This window comes from Monopterus albus, unplaced genomic scaffold (assembly GCF_001952655.1).
Source record: "Monopterus albus unplaced genomic scaffold, M_albus_1.0 scaffold321.1, whole genome shotgun sequence".
Lineage (NCBI taxonomy): Eukaryota > Metazoa > Chordata > Actinopteri > Synbranchiformes > Synbranchidae > Monopterus > Monopterus albus.
In genome coordinates, this window is record NW_018128201.1 from 321,501 (window position 1) to 327,362 (window position 5,862).

Sequence of the window (5,862 nt, forward strand, 5' to 3'; positions counted from 1 at the left end):
TTTTGACACTTAAATATATTTTGCTTAACATGTTGAATGCAAGACTTTTGCTTGTAATGGACTGTGTTTTGTGTGTCTTTGCACACAAAATGACATCTTTTTGATGATTCTGCATATCTTTGTGCAATTTTTGTCCCTCTAGTTGTTGTGAGTCTTTGTGGACTTTTTGTCTCTCTTTGCAATCACCTTGTGTCCATTTGTTATTGCTTTGCGTCTTTGTTGAAATTGTCTCTTTGTGTTTTTTTTAAGTCATTTGAATGACTTTCAGAACTAAAATGCTAACTCATTACTAACAGAGGCTCTATGTCAGGAGCCCCCTAAAACTGTGGGCCCCTGGGACAGTGCCCAATAATAGGTCTCTTCAGCAACCTGGCCATGGTCTTGTCACATAGCCTAGTTTTGGCCTGGTCAACCCCTATCTGTATCTAACACCTGCAGAGAGCAACGAGGAAGCAAAACAAAGCACAAGACAAAGACTAGTGTTTTGTATAGGTAAATTAAGTCCACTAGGTTATGGTGGTTATAATAAGGGCTGTTTGTTTATGCTGAGTCAGTCTCCTGATAGCTCAAGGACCTCACAGTGCCATATTTTCCTAACAGAGCACTTCACTCTCACAGCCTTTAGCTATCAAGCTCCTCTCCTGTGGAACCAGCTCCTAGTCTCACTTTGGGAGGCAGACACCCACTCTACTTTTATGATTAGACTGGAAATCTTCCTTTATGATAAAGCTTATAATTAGGGCTGGCTCAGGTGACCTCAAGCCTTCCCTACAGGCATAGACTGCTGGGGGTGCTCCCATGATGCTTTGAGCTCCTCTTTCTCTCCCTGCACCTTTCTGCAGGTATCCCTGGCTCTGGAGCTGTACGTTTCTGATAAGCAGTCACTGGTCACATCAACCTGCCCAGCATTTGATTGATTGTTGTTTTGTTTACTGTATCTTGTTGCTTTTCTTTTCTTTTTTCTGTCCTCTATCCACTCACCCCAACCGCTCGAGGCAGAGGTCCTCCAACAGACCCTGGTTCTGTTGGAGGTTTCTTACATTAAAGGGAATTTTTTACTGTGCCAGATTTCTACTGGAATTTTCTTTCTCCAGACAGGCCTAAAATTTGTTAGCCTCGTTCCACGGTGCAATCTAACATTACTGTGTGGGAGACAGTCCTGGAAGAGCCTACAGAAAGTCTGTGCACTGCTGATGTTAGTTACAGCTAACATTAGCTAGCTACCATGAGCACTTGCTGCAGCAGACCTCCGCCACACCAGCATAATGTTAGTTAAAAGTGAGCTTTAATGCAGCTCAGTTCTGTGAGTAAAGACACCAGCAAAGACAAACGCACAGCAGTTTGAGAGCTCCAGCTGAATTTAGGGAAGCCGCTGCAGTAACTACGCGTCTGTGCTCAGCAGACAGAAGCCTCCGTGTGGTCAGCGGCTCTACATCATATTGTGCTCTTGTTGTATCTTTATTGTGCTTCTTTCACTTGCTACTCTAAAGTGCCTTAGATTTGTGTAACTGCCTATTTAGATTTGTGTTATTGCTTATCTGCTTTATATTTCACTTGTATTGTGTGGCATTCATGTGGACGGCAAAGTAAGAATTTCATTGTACAGGGAAACACGTGTCCTAACTTTGCATATGACAAATAAATACTTTGACCTTGACCTTTGAACTCTCCTCATGGATCTTGATGAGTATGAAAATCACACTCTCCTTAGCCCCACCACTCAAACCACCTCCCTTCCATGCCAAAACAGTGACAAAGAAGTGAAAATGAAAGAAAAAGCTTTATCAATGAGAAACACTGACATGGACAAAACTTCACGAGATTGTCACTGAAGAAAAAAAAAACACTGAAAACATTTGGCATTGAAAAAGACTTATGTTAGCATATAGCAGAAGACTGCCATTCTTCCAGCATCAATGCTTTCTTATTGCCAGTCTGTTTTTTAGCAATACAATGCTTAATTGCCCATGTTTGCTTTTTTAGTTATGTTTTTGTTTTCAATGCAAACCTTTATTTTTCAGTGCCAAAGTCAGCTGTCATCATTCAAAGTCATCATTCTGCCATTATAGTTTTTCCTCCCACTGTATTTTACTATTACTTTTTTACTATTTAGTGTTATGTAAAGTGCCCTAATTTGATTTTTGTCGTGATATGGTGCTATACAAATAAAACTGAATTGAACTAAACTGAATTGCATGTGATCGATACGGGGCGTGGCCTACAACGTCATCAATGATTGACGTGGCTTGGAGAACCAGGAAACTAGCAGTGACATCACTTTCCAGAATTTCCCCTCCAGTAGAGTCTCGGCGACGAAGAGCGAAAGACTGAAGTAAAGGAGTGTGTCGTATTTCTGAGATTCCCGGGTGTTTAATCTGATAATATAACCAAGACTTTAAAGGTAAGATAGTCGCTACCAGACTGTTGTTCCGTTTTACCATCCCTAGTGGTACCCGTTACATTCAGGTTTCGTTTACCTAACATGCTAACGTTACGGCTAGCTGTTTGCTTCCTTGCTGTTTGTGTTGGAACAAAGACGGTCTGGTTAGGAGCTCAGCTAGTTTTGTCTGCTTTCCTATTTCCTTCAAGTTGTCACGATTTTAACTAGCATTGATTATTTGCTAAACTGTACAAGGTTTGGCTTTTTAAACGAGCTGTCAGTCGCTGGTTACATTAATGCCTGTGCAGTGAGGTTACGTTAGCAAACGTTTTTGTAACATTTCATACCGTAACCTGTTATATTATAGAGACATAATAACAGTGCCCCAGTAAATATAAATGTATACATAACCTTAAAAGTTTGTTTAAATATTAGGATGTCAAGGAATCACCTAACTAACCTATAATGATCAAGGTTGGTTATTGCATAAGAGTGTCTATATTGTGTGAGCTCATATTGCAGGCTATAACGTGTTTATTGAGTACAACAGAAAAGCTGTGGGTCAGGTCAAAGCAGTACAGACCTTGGTTCCTTTTTTAAAACCATTATTATTATCTACCCCCCTCCCCGTCTTTCCCAGCCATGTTAGTAGACTGCAGTAAGCTGCCAAAACAAAACAGACCACATTCTTGTATCGAGCCAGTTCGTTCAGCCTTACTGAAGTTAGCCCTCTCATTCCCTTCCATTTTCCACCAAAGCTTTTATTTTGCTTTCCACAGGCTGAGGAGCAGCGAGCACTACAGCTGAACTGCTGTCAGTAAGAGAATGCACATATGGGATACTTGCCAAGCTTTTTATCATTGTTTCTGTTATAGTGTAGGAATTTTCTCAACATTTCAAAGAACATCACCCTTTGTTTTAACTTCAGTTGTACTCGACGAATAGGTTATGTCATTGAGAGGGCTGGCCAAACACTCATTTTTTCCCCTGGTTTAGTCAAACCTATGGCCTGCTAGTCCGAATGAGGGAGGAATATTAAGAGGGCAAAAACACAGCTGAAAAGTAAACACTAGAAGGTATTAAAATGCCTCCCGGTGTCCACTTACACAATGATGCCCTTGTCTGTGAGCGCTGGGGTTAGCAGAATAGAGTAGTGGCTGGAGTAGCTTGGAGAGCGAGATGTCACAGGAGTGTGATTGTGATCAGAATGATTCACTTCTTTTAGGGTGGTGATGTATTTTTTTAGCCTGCTTGTGTCACAATCAGTGTTTGACCACATATCCTGCAACTGTGTGTACTTGACATACCAATGTGGACTCATATTTGTGGTTATGTTTAATTCTGTAATGAGTTATTTTGACTAATTATTATCTTTTTGTAGAAATTGCATAGAAGCATAATCAATAGTGCTTTTTGTACTTGTTTATTGCTGTGTTTTGCATGTAAGGATTTTGTTTTTGAATAGTATTGTTGGAGGTCGGTTCTCTGTTTGTTTTTTAATCCTCTTTGTTTTCCTGTTCCTTGTTGAGTAAGAGAAGTGTTCACATGCTGCATGATTGTAATGCACAGTTGGAGAAAACGGCTGAGTAGTCAGTTTCTGTAGTTGTCATATTTTTTCATACAAAAGCAAAGGAAAAGAAAGGCAAAAGAAGGACTGGAAAAAACTAAAGTGCAGGCAGTTTGCTTTAGGAGATCATTTTTGCCTTTCATTTTGGGATCATTGATCTGATACACTGGATTAAAGTCAATACTGCCCTTTTCAAGTGTGGTTATGTGCTGGCCAAGGCATGACCAATCGAAATTAGGTTTTTTTTTTCACGCTCATTATTAGATACAGTGTTCCTTTATCAGTTTATTCATTTCCAACTCAGTTTGCCCTCATGAAACCTTATATTAAAACAAGTTCCATGCAGTCATACAGAGTTTTCAAGTTTAAGTTCCACTGTATTTGGCATTTGCACAAATATAGAGTATAAAACATTGGATTTTTTTGCACTGAGTCATTTAAAGAAAAGAGAGAAGGGGTTAACAAGGAGGACAGGAACTGTTGTTCAAAAAAGAAGAACCCCAGAGAACATCCAGGTCATATACTGAGTAAAATAAACTTGTCAAAGAAAGGAAAAAGATGGCTTTGGTATTAAATCGTTACTCAGTATTAGAATATACCCTGAGGTGACACAGAGTTGCTCTTTAGTTGTTGAAGTTTTTTTTTTTTTTTTCCAAGCAAAATTGCAAAGATTTACAGGTCCCAGTTTCTCGAATGTACATTTTATCTAGTCTTCCTAGTCTCTTTTGATAACAAAGAGAATATATTGGGGCTGCACTGTTGGTCAGATTAAACAAAGCATTTAAAGAAATCATCTTGGATTCTTTTCATTTTTTTTTTTTTTTTACACAGTTCTGAAATTTTATCGATCTAACCCTCAAACAATGTTAGTAGGTGAATCTATAAAAATATTAACAGCAGGAGAGAGAGAGAAATGTCGATTGGTGCATTGATATTTTACATTGTTGGTGCCTTAGACCACTAGCACTTTTAATGTTAACACCGCTTCTTGTTCCAAGTCACTACAGACACCAGGGCACTGAGAATGAATTGTATTTACACAGACAGACTCAAACATACTTGTTTATTACCTGTTACTGCATCTGCGCATATTTGATTGTACTCTGTGTATAATCCCATTCAGCTGACTGGTATGTATCATTTCCTCTTCTCACATCAGGCTGCTATGTTATGTGCTTATGTCATTAGCTTCTCATAGCCTAGTTTTAGTTAAAGCTGGACTACAAGTGTGTTCAGATTTTGTCACACATAACCATCTTGGTTTGCAATGAGATGTGTTTTGAGAGCCATCATTAATTTGCTATTGTGCTCTCATAAACTCCACTCAGGGGAAAAACTCTTGTATTATATTTTGTGGCAGTTTGTACTTCACAGTCACCCGATATGTTCAGGTCCCAGCGTTTTTCAATGGAATGTCAACAGAAAGCTCGTCCACAATAACAGCACGGATGTGCAGGTGCGCAATGTAGCTGAGCTTGAGTGTCGATGAATAAAAAAGAAAGATATTAAATGTTCCTTATTTCTTGTGCTTGTTCCGCCTCCGTTGCCTTCTGTCCTCCTCTCATCTGGTCTTATGACCAACTTGTTTGTCATGTACAGCCAAGTTCAAAGTCAACACACGCATTAGCACCTTAAAGTTCACCCAGCATGAGAACAAGATCCGATAAGAAGATGTGGTGCCGGGGTGATGTGAATTCACAAAGTCTTGACACAAATCACAATAAGTGTCCATATTTGTACTTTACATATAACATCTGTTTGTGCACCCTTATGTGTCATTTTGTGCTCTTCTATTTCTGGAGCTTTACTGTCAACACTGAACTGTGTTTCTATGGAAGTTAGATTACCCGGGCATTGGATGGCCTTATCTTAGGTGCTGTTTATTTCCAATTGTTTTGTTTATAAAATAATAATA

At 39.3% G+C, this 5,862-nt stretch overlaps 1 protein-coding gene across 1 annotated transcript in view; it reads left to right on the forward strand.

Moving 5' to 3' along the window:
• The first annotated feature begins 2,249 nt into the window (after nt 1-2,249).
• The window catches only part of sdcbp2 (syndecan binding protein (syntenin) 2), a 19,169-nt gene continuing 15,556 nt past the window's right edge, over nt 2,250-5,862 (forward strand). The window contains exon 1 of the mRNA XM_020624158.1: nt 2,250-2,401. The gene's annotated coding sequence lies outside the window, so the exon portion shown is untranslated. The remainder of the gene's footprint in view (nt 2,402-5,862) is intronic.